This window comes from Sinohyriopsis cumingii, chromosome 15 (assembly GCF_028554795.1).
Source record: "Sinohyriopsis cumingii isolate HCF-2022 chromosome 15, ASM2855479v2, whole genome shotgun sequence".
NCBI lineage: Eukaryota > Metazoa > Mollusca > Bivalvia > Unionida > Unionidae > Sinohyriopsis > Sinohyriopsis cumingii.
Window position 1 is genome coordinate 33,272,825 of NC_142975.1, and position 12,111 is coordinate 33,284,935.

The 12,111-nt window shown below is 36.8% G+C and overlaps 9 non-coding genes across 9 annotated transcripts; all 9 read right to left on the bottom strand.

The window, feature by feature from the left end:
• Positions 1–2,110: 2,110 nt before the first annotated feature.
• Positions 2,111–2,184, bottom strand: Trnan-guu (transfer RNA asparagine (anticodon GUU)). The gene has a single exon. It is a non-coding gene; the product is annotated as a tRNA-Asn (tRNA).
• A 708-nt stretch (positions 2,185–2,892) lies between these two features.
• Positions 2,893–2,966, bottom strand: Trnan-guu (transfer RNA asparagine (anticodon GUU)). Its single transcript has one exon. It is a non-coding gene; the product is annotated as a tRNA-Asn (tRNA).
• A 709-nt stretch (positions 2,967–3,675) lies between these two features.
• Positions 3,676–3,749, bottom strand: Trnan-guu (transfer RNA asparagine (anticodon GUU)). Its single transcript has one exon. It is a non-coding gene; the product is annotated as a tRNA-Asn (tRNA).
• Positions 3,750–4,453: 704 nt separating this feature from the next.
• Trnan-guu (transfer RNA asparagine (anticodon GUU)) lies at positions 4,454–4,527 on the bottom strand. The gene has a single exon. It is a non-coding gene; the product is annotated as a tRNA-Asn (tRNA).
• A 3,887-nt stretch (positions 4,528–8,414) lies between these two features.
• On the bottom strand, positions 8,415–8,488 carry Trnan-guu (transfer RNA asparagine (anticodon GUU)). The gene has a single exon. It is a non-coding gene; the product is annotated as a tRNA-Asn (tRNA).
• A 707-nt stretch (positions 8,489–9,195) lies between these two features.
• Positions 9,196–9,269, bottom strand: Trnan-guu (transfer RNA asparagine (anticodon GUU)). Its single transcript has one exon. It is a non-coding gene; the product is annotated as a tRNA-Asn (tRNA).
• A 704-nt stretch (positions 9,270–9,973) lies between these two features.
• On the bottom strand, positions 9,974–10,047 carry Trnan-guu (transfer RNA asparagine (anticodon GUU)). Its single transcript has one exon. It is a non-coding gene; the product is annotated as a tRNA-Asn (tRNA).
• A 707-nt stretch (positions 10,048–10,754) lies between these two features.
• Trnan-guu (transfer RNA asparagine (anticodon GUU)) lies at positions 10,755–10,828 on the bottom strand. Its single transcript has one exon. It is a non-coding gene; the product is annotated as a tRNA-Asn (tRNA).
• Positions 10,829–11,535: 707 nt separating this feature from the next.
• Positions 11,536–11,609, bottom strand: Trnan-guu (transfer RNA asparagine (anticodon GUU)). The gene has a single exon. It is a non-coding gene; the product is annotated as a tRNA-Asn (tRNA).
• Positions 11,610–12,111: the final 502 nt, after the last annotated feature.

Genomic DNA, 12,111 nt, shown 5'->3' on the forward strand with positions numbered 1-12,111 from the left:
TACTACTTTGAAATTTTCGATATTAGTACCGTTTTCTTGACATGTACGTGATTCGTTTGATCTTTCAACAACGTCTGCAGCCATCTTCCTGTCATCATCTGAATCTGTCCCCGATCCATCTCCAATTGTATGATTGTTGTTTACTTCCTCAGATTCTATTTCTACATTGGTCATATCAACTCCAATTCTTTCTTTTTCTTCCCCACTTTCTCCACTCTCATTATCTTTTTTTGCATTCTCAATTTCTTCTTTATCATCTTCGTCACTCTGTAACTCCAATATGTCTTCCCTCATATCATCATCAACTTGCGAATGAATGCCTGCAATGGCTTCTCTGTAACACATACATGTTTGCACCTCTTTGTGGCATTTGTCGCATATCCTGCATGTACACATAAGAGGAAAACTTCCACAACTTTCACATCTTTGCCTTGTGCAATTTTTTGCTACATGGCCTTGCTCCCCACACTTGTAGCATACAAAATCAGGGCAGTCTTTTATAACATGTCCCGGATCAAGACATCTAGAACATACCTTAACTTGATTATTGTGTAATACTCTAAAGTATTGTTGACGATTGACAGTCTGAAATTTCAGACTGTAAGGCAAGGATTTTACCTGCTGTGGAAATTTACATTTGACATAACGTGTCCCATCAGCTACACTAGTTCCAGGATAATATCTGCGTTGAATGGGAGAAAGAAGTTCTACTCCGTATTCACCGAGCTTCATACTTATATCATCATCTGTGATGTATGCTGGTAAATGAAGAATTGACACAATAATAGTGTCTGAATATAAAAGAGTACAATCAAAATGTTCACTTCCAATATCAATTCCACACAAGGTATTATATGCTACTTCCTTACTCGGTAGTGTGACCTCATACAAATTTGCACCTTTGGGCACAACTGCATAGACCGACATATCTCCGGTTAATTCTTCTACACTTCTAACAATATCACTTGCCTTTATTTTCTTCACATCCTTTACATCAATCACCACGGTACATTCTTTCCCAAAACGACGAGAAGCTCCTGTCTGTCTATCGATGTTACTCGACATGCCATTCTTATTGTTAGCTATTCCACTGGTGTCATTAGAGTGTGAGTCAGCTCCTTGTGCTGCACGTGCAGCACGACCAGGCTTTGTATTCATTGTCACAGAAAATAATATTTTGTGTGGTGGATAAAGTTATCCACACACTCAAAATATATCTCACTTATATATGAATGCGATCAAACAAATCTTATCAACGTACCTGTAACAAATTAAAACAGCAAAAATGTCTATTAAAGGAAAAAAACTTGAAAATTCACGGAGCGATCATCAAACGTGTTTTCCTTCTGATGTCATAACCGGAAGTCCCACAGCCGAACGCGCTAACCGATTGCGCCACAGAGACCTGAAGACCAATATCTCTTGGTCAATAATTAGTCAGCTACAAAGTCAAAATGACCGGTTTTAATGGAAGTGAGAGAAAGTGCGAAAGTGTCAGAAATGGTTATGATCAGAAATCTAGATTTCGTCTCAAACGGTCAGCCAATCGGTAGTGGAGTGCATGACGACATAAGCATTAACCATTCTCTGCAGTTTAAAATTTTAACTGGGCCATATTATACACCGCGTAATTAACACACGTAGAGATCATATAGAAAATGGGGTATCATTCGATTTGGTGAAAACTGACATCATTATGCAAATAAGGCATTTTATCTCTCTTCTCGCCTCGAATACATTGGATTTATGTCCAAGTTGGATATATCTATCTCTAATCATTCGGTTTTATGCATAACCCTTGTAGTGTTGGCTTGAGAGTATTTTCACGGCTAAAATTGAGTCATGATCATATTGGAAGATGGTGTGTAATATCATATCTGTAAACACTTTTATGTATCTATTATTACAATGCATTAAGTACAAAAGTCTTGTTCTTTGGCGGCAGTGTGCAGGTAATGTCAAAATAATTTTCGTAGTTCAATCGTTGTATAATAATGCAATAAACATGATTTAAAAAATATATGTACATATATTATGCTTCCTTTTTGTTCGGGAATATGGCAGACAAGGATAAAAGACTCAAATGAAAAAGGTGCAAAATAAGAGTCATCGTCCCTGGGTGGGCTCGAAGCACCACCCTTTCGGTTAACAGCCGAACGCGCTTGCCGATTGCGCCACAGAGACCTGAAGAGCAATATCTCCTGGTCAATAATTAGTCAGCTTTAAAGTCAAAATGACCGGTTTTTATGGAAGTGAGACAAAGTGCGAAAGTGTCAGAAATGGGTATGTTCAGCAATCTAGATTTCGTCTCAAACGGTCAGCCAATGGGCAGTGGAGTGCGTGATGACATAAGCTTTAAGCAATTTCTGCAGTTTAAAATGTTCACTGGGCCATATTATAAACCACGTAATTAAGAGATGTACAGATCATATAGAGAAAGGGGTAAATTTCAATTTGTAGAAAAACTGACATCATTCAGCAAATAAGGCATTTTATCGCTCTTCTCGCCTCGAATACATTGGATTTATGTCCAATTTCGATATATCTATCTCTAATCATTTGGTTTCATGCATATGTCTTGTAGTTTTGGCCTGAGAGTATTTTCACTGCTAAAACTGATTGATGGTCATATTGGAAAATGGTGTGTAATCTCATATCTGAAAACACTTTTATGCATCTATTATGACACTGCATTAAGTACATAAGCCTACTTGTTGCTTGACGTCAGTGTGAAGGTTATGTAAAATAAATTTTCCTACTTGAATCATTGTATAACAATGCAATAAAGATGCCTTAAACAATACATGTACATATATTAGGCTTGCTTTTTCTTCCGGAATATTTTAGACAAGAATGAAAAACTCAAATGAAGAGGAATAAAATAAGAGTCATCGTCCCTGGGTGGGCTCGAACCACCAACCTTTCGGTTAACAGCCGAACGCGATAACCGATTGCGCCACAGAGACCTGAAGACCAATATCTCTTGGTCAATAATTAGTCAGCTACAAAGTCAAAAAATGACCGGTTTTAATGGAAGTGACAGAAAGTGCGAAAGTGTCAGAAATGGTTATGATCAGAAATCTAGATTTCGTCTCAAACGGTCAGCCAATCGGTAGTGGAGTGCATGATGACATAAACATAAAGCAATTTCTGCAGTTTAAAATGTTCACTGGACCATATTATAAACCACGTAATTAAGAGATCTACAGATCATATAGAGAAAGGGGTAAATTTCGATTTGTAAGAAACTGACATCATTCACCAAATAAAGCATTTTATCGCTCCTCTCGCCTCGAATACATTGGATTTATGTCCAATTTGGATATATCTATCTCTAATCATTCGTTTTCATGCATATATCTTATAGTTTTGGCCTGAGAGTATTTTCACTGCTAAAATTGAGTGATGATCATACTGGAAGATGGTGTGTAATATCATATCTGAAAACACTTTTATGCATCTATTATGACACTGCATTAAGTACATAAGCTTACTTGTTGCTTGTCGGTAGTGTGAAGATTATGTAAAATAAATTTTTTTAGTTGAATCATTGTATGACAATGCAATAAAGATGCCTTAAACAATATATGTACATATATCACGCTTGCTTTTTGTTCCGGAATATGATAGACAAGGATGAAAGACTCAAACGAAGAGGTGCAAAATAAGAGTCATCGTCCCTGGGTGGGCTCGAACCACCAACCTTTCGGTTAACAGCCGAACGCGCTAACCGATTGCGCCACAGAGACCTGAAGACCAATATCTCTTGGTCAATAATTAGTCATCTACAAAGTCAAAATGACCGGTTTTAATGGAAGTGAGAGAAAGTGCGAAAGTGTCAGAAATGGTTATGATCAGAAATCTAGATTTCGTCTCAAACGGTCAGCCAATCGGTAGTGGAGTGCATGACGACATAAGCATTAAGCAATTTCCGCAGTTTAAAATTTTAACTGGGCCATATTATACAGCGCGTAATTAACACATGCAGAGATCATATAGAAAATGGGGTATCATTCGATTTGGTGAAAACTGACATCATTATGCAAATAAGGCATTTTATCTCTCTTCTCGCCTCGAATACATTGGATTTATGTCCAAGTTGGATATATCTATCTCTAATCATTCGGTTTTATGCATAAGCCTTGTAGTTTTGGCTTGAGAGTATTTTCTCGGCTAAAATTGAGTCATGATCATATTGGAAGATGGTGTGTAATATCATATCTGTAAACACTTTTATGTATCTATTATTACAATGCATTAAGTACAAAAGTCTCGTTCTTTGGCGGCAGTGTGAAGGTAATGTCAAAATAATTTTCGAAGTTCAATCGTTGTATAATAATTCAATAAACATGATTTAAAAAATATATGTACATATATTATGCTTCCTTTCTGTTCGGGAATATGGCAGATTAGGATAAAAGACTCAAATGAAGAGGTGCACAATAAGAGTCATCGTCCCTGGGTGGGCTCATACCACCAACCTTTCGGTTAACAGCCGAAAGCGCTAACCGATTGCGCCACAGAGACCTGAAGAGCAATACCCCTTGGTCAATAATTAGTCAGCTTTACAGTCAAAATGACCGGATTTTATTGAAGTGAGACAAAGTGCGAAAGTGTCAGAAATGGTTATGGTCAGCGATCTCGGTTTCGTCTCAAACGGTCAGCCAGTGGGTAGTGGAGTGCGTGATGACATAAGCATAAAGCAATTTCTGCAGTTTAAAATGTTCACTGGGCCATATTATAAACCACGTCATTAAGAGATGTACAGATCATATAGAGAAAGGGGTATAATTCGATTTTAGAAAACTGACATCATGCAGCAAATAAGGCATTTTATCGCTCTTCTCGCCTCGAATACATTGGATTTATGTCCAAGTTGGATATGTATATCTCTCTAATCATTCGGTTTTATGCATAAGCCTTGTAGTTTTGGCTTGAGAGTATTTTCACGGCTAAAACTGAGTCATGATCATATTGGAAGATGGTGTGTAATATCTTATCTGAAAACACCTTTTTGCATCTATTATGACACTGCATTAAGTACAAAAGTCGTCTTGTTCCTTGGCGGCAGTGTGAAGGTAATGTGAAAATAATTTTCGTGGTTCAATCGTTGTATACTAATGCACGCGCTAACCGATTGCGCCACAGAGACCTGAAGTCCAATATTTCTTCGTCAACAATTAGTCAGCTGCAAAGTCAAAGTGACCGGTTTTAATGGAAGTGAGAGAAAGTCGGAAAGTGTCAGAAATGGTTATGGTCAGAAATCTCGATTTCGCCTTAAAGGAGACCAAAACCAATGGAAATACAGAATAATAATAAAAGCACTATAGAAGAAAACCTGATTCTGAAGTATCATCCGCGACCGTAATGCCAATATTTAAATATTGGCATATCTTCTAGGAGCTGAATTTCCGTGACCTCGTATGCAAAATTTCCGCGCCTATTCGGTTACTTTCGGGTGTGACGTCATAGAAGCGACTCCAGCATCCCAACTGGGAGTTGCCAGAGTAAAAGACAATGCCGTTTTGCGTTACTTACGGGTGTAATAGCACATTAAGAAAAGCCTGTGGACAACATTTTCTTTTTCTTTTCCAAAAATAAAGGCATAAAGAAAGTATGGATACATTATTACAAGCGAGTCGATTTCAAAGCAACACCATACAGCACACTATGATCATTACATTTCTAAAGGAATGTTACGAAAAGGAACCCGGAAAAAATATGATAGCCCGACTCTCGGGGCCCCTCTAATTTTAGTTCGGGCCCATCCTCTATTCAAAGTTAGGTCCCCGTCGGGTTTGTCGGAAAAAAATTGTTTGCCTGAGGAAACTTTGATCGCGCTGATGAAAAGAGTAAATGTATTTTCAAGATGTTGACGTACATGCCTTAACATGGCACAATCGAAATCAAATCACCACTGTCCTACGTGAAATTGAGATCTGATTTTAATCAAATGAAAGCTTATCTAAAAATAAGATTTTAAACCACTGACACGGTCATGTTTCGAGAAAACACAATTTTCAGTAATCTTAAATAAAAATTTGAAAATAAAAAATAATAATCAGTCTATGCCTGTTACACGTAGTATGTATAAACGGTAATCTGTAATGATTGGAACTGATATAAAACTATCCCTTAGGATGTTTAAATAGCAGCGACTAAAAAGAAAAGAGGTCAGTTATAAAATCAAAGTTTCAATTTAACTGGCTGACAATAGAAATTGGAGGAGGCTACAATTGACCCCATCCCTTGCCCCAATGTGCGAGCACCCATTGGACGCGCCATTTCCCCTCTGATACGCCTTATTATCCCCCAGGACAAGACCCTTGTATCTTATTCTGGTCAGCTGTGGCTAAACTGCATAATAGCTAACGGTTAGACTTGAGTACACAAGCATAAGGCCAGTGTGGCTAATTAACAGTTAATCCTTATCAATTCATTTATCTTGTGAAAAGGACTGCTTTTCCGACATACTTCAAAGAAACCATGTTCTACAATATGTATATGTAAACATCAGTATTGATTGGAAAATAAACGATGCCCTATTTTATTGTAACTTACGATGCCTAGGACTTCATTTTAACAGTTAAAATCTGTTTTTCCCACATTTAAATCCCACCTTATTTCCTTAGGTTTAAGTCTTAAGGCGTGTAACACGGTTTACTGAATACAATATTTATTCTGAATTAGTTCTTTGGGGGCACATATACTGCGTGACATATTTTCATTTATTCCTTCTTTTAATTTAATCATGGTAATTAAACTTTACATATACGGTAGAGGAATGTCAGGCGTTAACTGGCAGTTTCTTTGGTGGAAATGGAGATTGATTTTCTTTGCAGAGAAACGTAGGCCACATTCACAGTGATCATTCATGGGATTTAGGCCAATTGGCGACAATTTTATTTTTTTAATGTTTTTATTACTACAAATCTGTTGTAGTGTTTGAAAAAGTATGAAATTTACGTGAATAATGTTTAATCTTAACATTCTATTTACTGGAGAAAAAAACTAGTGTGATATTTACTATTTCGTCACGACAATATTCACAAGTGATAAAATAGAATATGGCATCTGTGGATTGTATACGTTCTATATATTTATGTATGGTGCTTTTTTGTTTTTGTTTTTTGTTTTTTATCTTCTTCTGAGAAATGAAAATTGGCAGACATAATGTTATAATAGGGAGTTCTCTGCAAAAACTCGGGAGATAGTACGAGATCGGGAGGTAGGTGTGGAAATACCCCCAAAATCGGGAGGTTTTTCTCCCGGCTTGAACTGTCCGGGCTTGTGTAATGAATATGTCATTTACATCATTCTTAAATGAATTTATTGCATTGTGGTAAATTTTTAATTTTTACATTGGGCACCATCACTTAATCCTTATCACATTTGTGCACAGCACACGATGTATAAGTATTTATTTAAAAATTACATTGCATTTTTTAAATTCCAAGATATGAAATATGAGCACCTTCTTACTGTTGTACTTTTCTGCTGTCAGGTCTTAAACACACAGTTCAACAGATATAGTTATGAGCATAACTCGGAAACATATTCAACTTTTGAATGAGCAACCCAAACCTTCACTCCTCTTGTCTCGCTCGCCATGTATGTTTGTATTTGAGGACTGGCTAGTACTGCGTCACAGGACCACGTCATCTATCGTCTCATCAAAGCTCGGAAAAACTCGACAATTTACGCGATAGTGGTATCTTCCGCGCAATATAATCACTACCATTCTACGATATATAATTTATAAACATCACAGTCCAATTAAAATTTATAGAGAATTACATACATAAAAGGCAAATTTTTCTTTCTAGTCTCCTTTAAACGGTCAGCCAATGGGCAGTGGAGTGCATGATGACATAAACATAAAGCAATTTCTGCAGTTTAAAATGTTCACTGGGTCATATTATAAACCACGTAATTAAGAGATGTACAGATAATATAGAGAAATGGGTATACTTCGATTTGTAGAAAACTGACATCATTCAGCAAATAAGGCATTTTATCGCTCTTCTCGCCTCATATTCATTGGATTTATGTCCAAGTTGGATATATTTATCTCTAATCATTCGGTTTCATGCATATGTCTTGTAGTTTTGGCCTGAGAGTATTTTCACTGCTAAAATTGAGTGATGATCATATTGGAAGATGGTGTGTAATATCATATCTGAAAACACTTGTATGCATCTATTATGACACTGCATTAAGTACATAAGCCTACTTGTTGCTTGACGTCAGTGTGAAGGTTATGTAAAATAGAATTTCCTAGCTGAATCATTGTATAACAATGCAATAAAGATGCCTTAAACAATATATGTACATATATTACACTTGCTTTTTGTTCCGGAATATGGTAGACTAGGATGAAAGACGCAAATGAAGAGGTGCAAAATAACATTCATCGTCCCTGGGTGGGCTCGAACCACCAACCTTTCGGTTAACAGCCGAACGCCCTAACCGATTGCGCCACAGAGACCTGAAGACCAGTATCACTTGGTCAATAATTAGTCATCTTTAAAGTCAAAATAACCGGTTTCTATCGAAGTGAATCAAAGTGCTAAAGTGTCAGAAATGGTTATCGTCAGCAATCTAGATTTCGTCTCAAACGGCCAGCCAATGGGTAGTGGAGTGCGTGGTGACATAAGCACAAAGCAATTTCTGCAGTTTAAAATGTTCACTGGGTCATATTATAAACTACGTTATTAAGAGATGTACAGATCCTATAGAGAAATGGGTATAATTCGATTTGTAGAAAACTGACATCATTCAGCAAATAAGGCATTTTATCGCTCTTCTCGCCTCGAATACATTGGATCTTTGTCCAAGTTGGATATATCTATCTCTAATCATTCGGTTTCATGCATATATCTAATAGTTTTGGCCTCTGAGTATTTTCACTGCTAAAATTGAGTGATGATCATACTGGAAGATGGTGTGTAATATCATATCTGAAAACACTTTTATGCATCTATTATGACACTGCATTAAGTACATAAGCTTACTTGTTGCTTGTCGGTAGTGTGAAGATTACGTAAAATAAATTTTTGTAGTTGAATCATTGTATAACAATGCAATAAAGATGCCTTAAACAATATATGTACATATATCACGCTTGCTTTTTGTTCCGGAATATGATAGACAAGGATGAAAGACTCAAACGAAGAGGTACAAAATAAGAGTCATCGTCCCTGGGTGGGCTCGAACCACCAACCTTTCGATTAACAGCCGAACGAGCTAACCGACTGCGCCACAGAGACCTGAAAACCAATATCTCTTGGTCAATAATTAGTCAGCTACAAAGTCAAAATGACCGGTTTTAATGGAAGTGAGAGAAAGTGCGAAAGTGTCAGAAATGGTTATGATCAGAAATCTAGATTTCGTCTCAAACGGTCAGCCAATCGGTAGTGGAGTGCATGACGACATAAGAATTAACTAATCTCTGCAGTTTAAAATTTTAACTGGGCCATATTATACACCGCGTAATTAACACACGTAGAGATCATATAGAAAATGGGGTATCATTCGATTTGGTGAAAACTGACATCATTATGCAAATAAGGCATTTTATCTCTCTTCTCGCCTCGAATACATTGGATTTATGTCCAAGTTGGATATATCTATCTCTAATCATTCGGTTTTATGCATAACACTTGTAGTGTTGGCTTGAGAGTATTTTCACGGCTAAAATTGAGTCATGATTATATTGGAAGATGGTGTGTAATATCATATCTGTAAACACTTTTATGTATCTATTATTACAATGCATTAAGTACAAAAGTCTTGTTCTTTGGCGGCAGTGTGAAGGTAATGACAAAATAATTTTCGTAGTTCAATCGTTGTATAATAATGCAATAAACATGATTTAAAAAATATATGTACATATATTATGCTTCCTTTTTGTTCGGGAATATGGCAGACAAGGATAAAAGACTCAAATGAAAAGGTGCAAAATAAGAGTCATCGTCCCTGGGTGGGCTCGAAGCACCACCCTTTCGGTTAACAGCCGAACGCGCTTGCCGATTGCGCCACAGAGACCTGAAGAGCAATATCTCCTGGTCAATAATTAGTCAGCTTTAAAGTCAAAATGACCGGTTTTTATGGAAGTGAGACAAAGTGCGAAAGTGTCAGAAATGGGTATGCTCAGCAATCTAGATTTCGTCTCAAACGGTCAGCCAATGGGCAGTGGAGTGCGTTATGACATAAGCTTTAAGCAATTTCTGCAGTTTAAAATGTTCACTGGGCCATATTATAAACCACGTAATTAAGAGATGTACAGATCATATAGAGAAAGGGGTAAATTTCAATTTGTAGAAAACTGACATCATTCAGCAAATAAGGCATTTTATCGATCTTCTCGCCTCGAATACATTGGATTTATGTCCAATTTGGATATATCTATCTCTAATCATTTGGTTTCATGCATATGTCTTGTAGTTTTGGCCTGAGAGTATTTTCACTGCTAAAACTGATTGATGGTCATATTGGAAAATGGTGTGTAATCTCATATCTGAAAACACTTTTATGCATCTATTATGACACTGCATTAAGTACATAAGCCTTCTTGTTGCTTGACGTCAGTGTGAAGGTTATGTAAAATAAATTTTCCTACTTGAATCATTGTATAACAATGCAATAAAGATGCCTTGAACAATATATGTACATATATTAGGCTTGCTTTTTCTTCCGGAATATTTTAGACAAGAATGAAAAACTCAAATGAAGAGGAACAAAATAAGAGTCATCGTCCCTGGGTGGGCTCGAACCACCAACCTTTCGGTTAACAGCCGAACGCGCTAACCGATTGCGCCACAGAGACCTGAAGACCAATATCTCTTGGTCAATAATTAGTCAGCTACAAAGTCAAAATGACCGGTTTTAATGGAAGTGAGAGAAAGTGCGAAAGTGTCAGAAATGGTTATGATCAGAAATCTAGATTTCGTCTCAAACGGTCAGCCAATCGGTAGTGGAGTGCATGATGACATAAACATAAAGCAATTTCTGCAGTTTAAAATGTTCACTGGACCATATTATAAACCACGTAATTAAGAGATCTCAAGATCATATAGAGAAAGGGGTAAATTTCGATTTGTAAGAAACTGACATCATTCACCAAATAAAGCATTTTATCGCTCCCCTCGCCTCCAATACATTGGATTTATGTCCAATTTGGATATATCTATCTCTAATCATTCGTTTTCATGCATATATCTTATAGTTTTGGCCTGAGAGTATTTTCACTGCTAAAATTGAGTGATGATCATACTGGAAGATGGTGTGTAATATCATATCTGAAAACACTTTTATGCATCTATTATGACACTGCATTAAGTACATAAGCTTACTTGTTGCTTGTCGGTAGTGTGAAGATTATGTAAAATAAATTTTTTTAGTTGAATCATTGTATAACAATGCAATAAAGATGCCTTAAACAATATATGTACATATATCACGCTTGCTTTTTGTTCCGGAATATGATAGACAAGGATGAAAGACTCAAACGAAGAGGTGCAAAATAAGAGTCATCGTCCCTGGGTGGGCTCGAACCACCAACCTTTCGGTTAACAGCCGAACGCGCTAACCGATTGCGCCACAGAGACCTGAAGACCAATATCTCTTGGTCAATAATTAGTCAGCTACAAAGTCAAAATGACCGGTTTTAATGGAAGTGAGAGAAAGTGCGAAAGTGTCAGAAATGGTTATGATCAGAAATCTAGATTTCGTCTCAAACGGTCAGCCAATCGGTAGTGGAGTGCATGACGACATAAGCATTAAGCAATTTCCGCAGTTTAAAATTTTAACTGGGCCATATTATACAGCGCGTAATTAACACATGTAGAGATCATATAGAAAATGGGGTATCATTCGATTTGGTGAAAACTGACATCATTATGCAAATAAGGCATTTTTTCTCTCTTCTCGCCTCGAATACATTGGATTTATGTCCAAGTTGGATATATCTATCTCTAATCATTCGGTTTTATGCATAACACTTGTAGTGTTGGCTTGAGAGTATTTTCACGGCTAAAATTGAGTCATGATCATATTGGAAGATGGTGTGTAATATCATATCTGTAAACACTTTTATGTATCTATTATTAC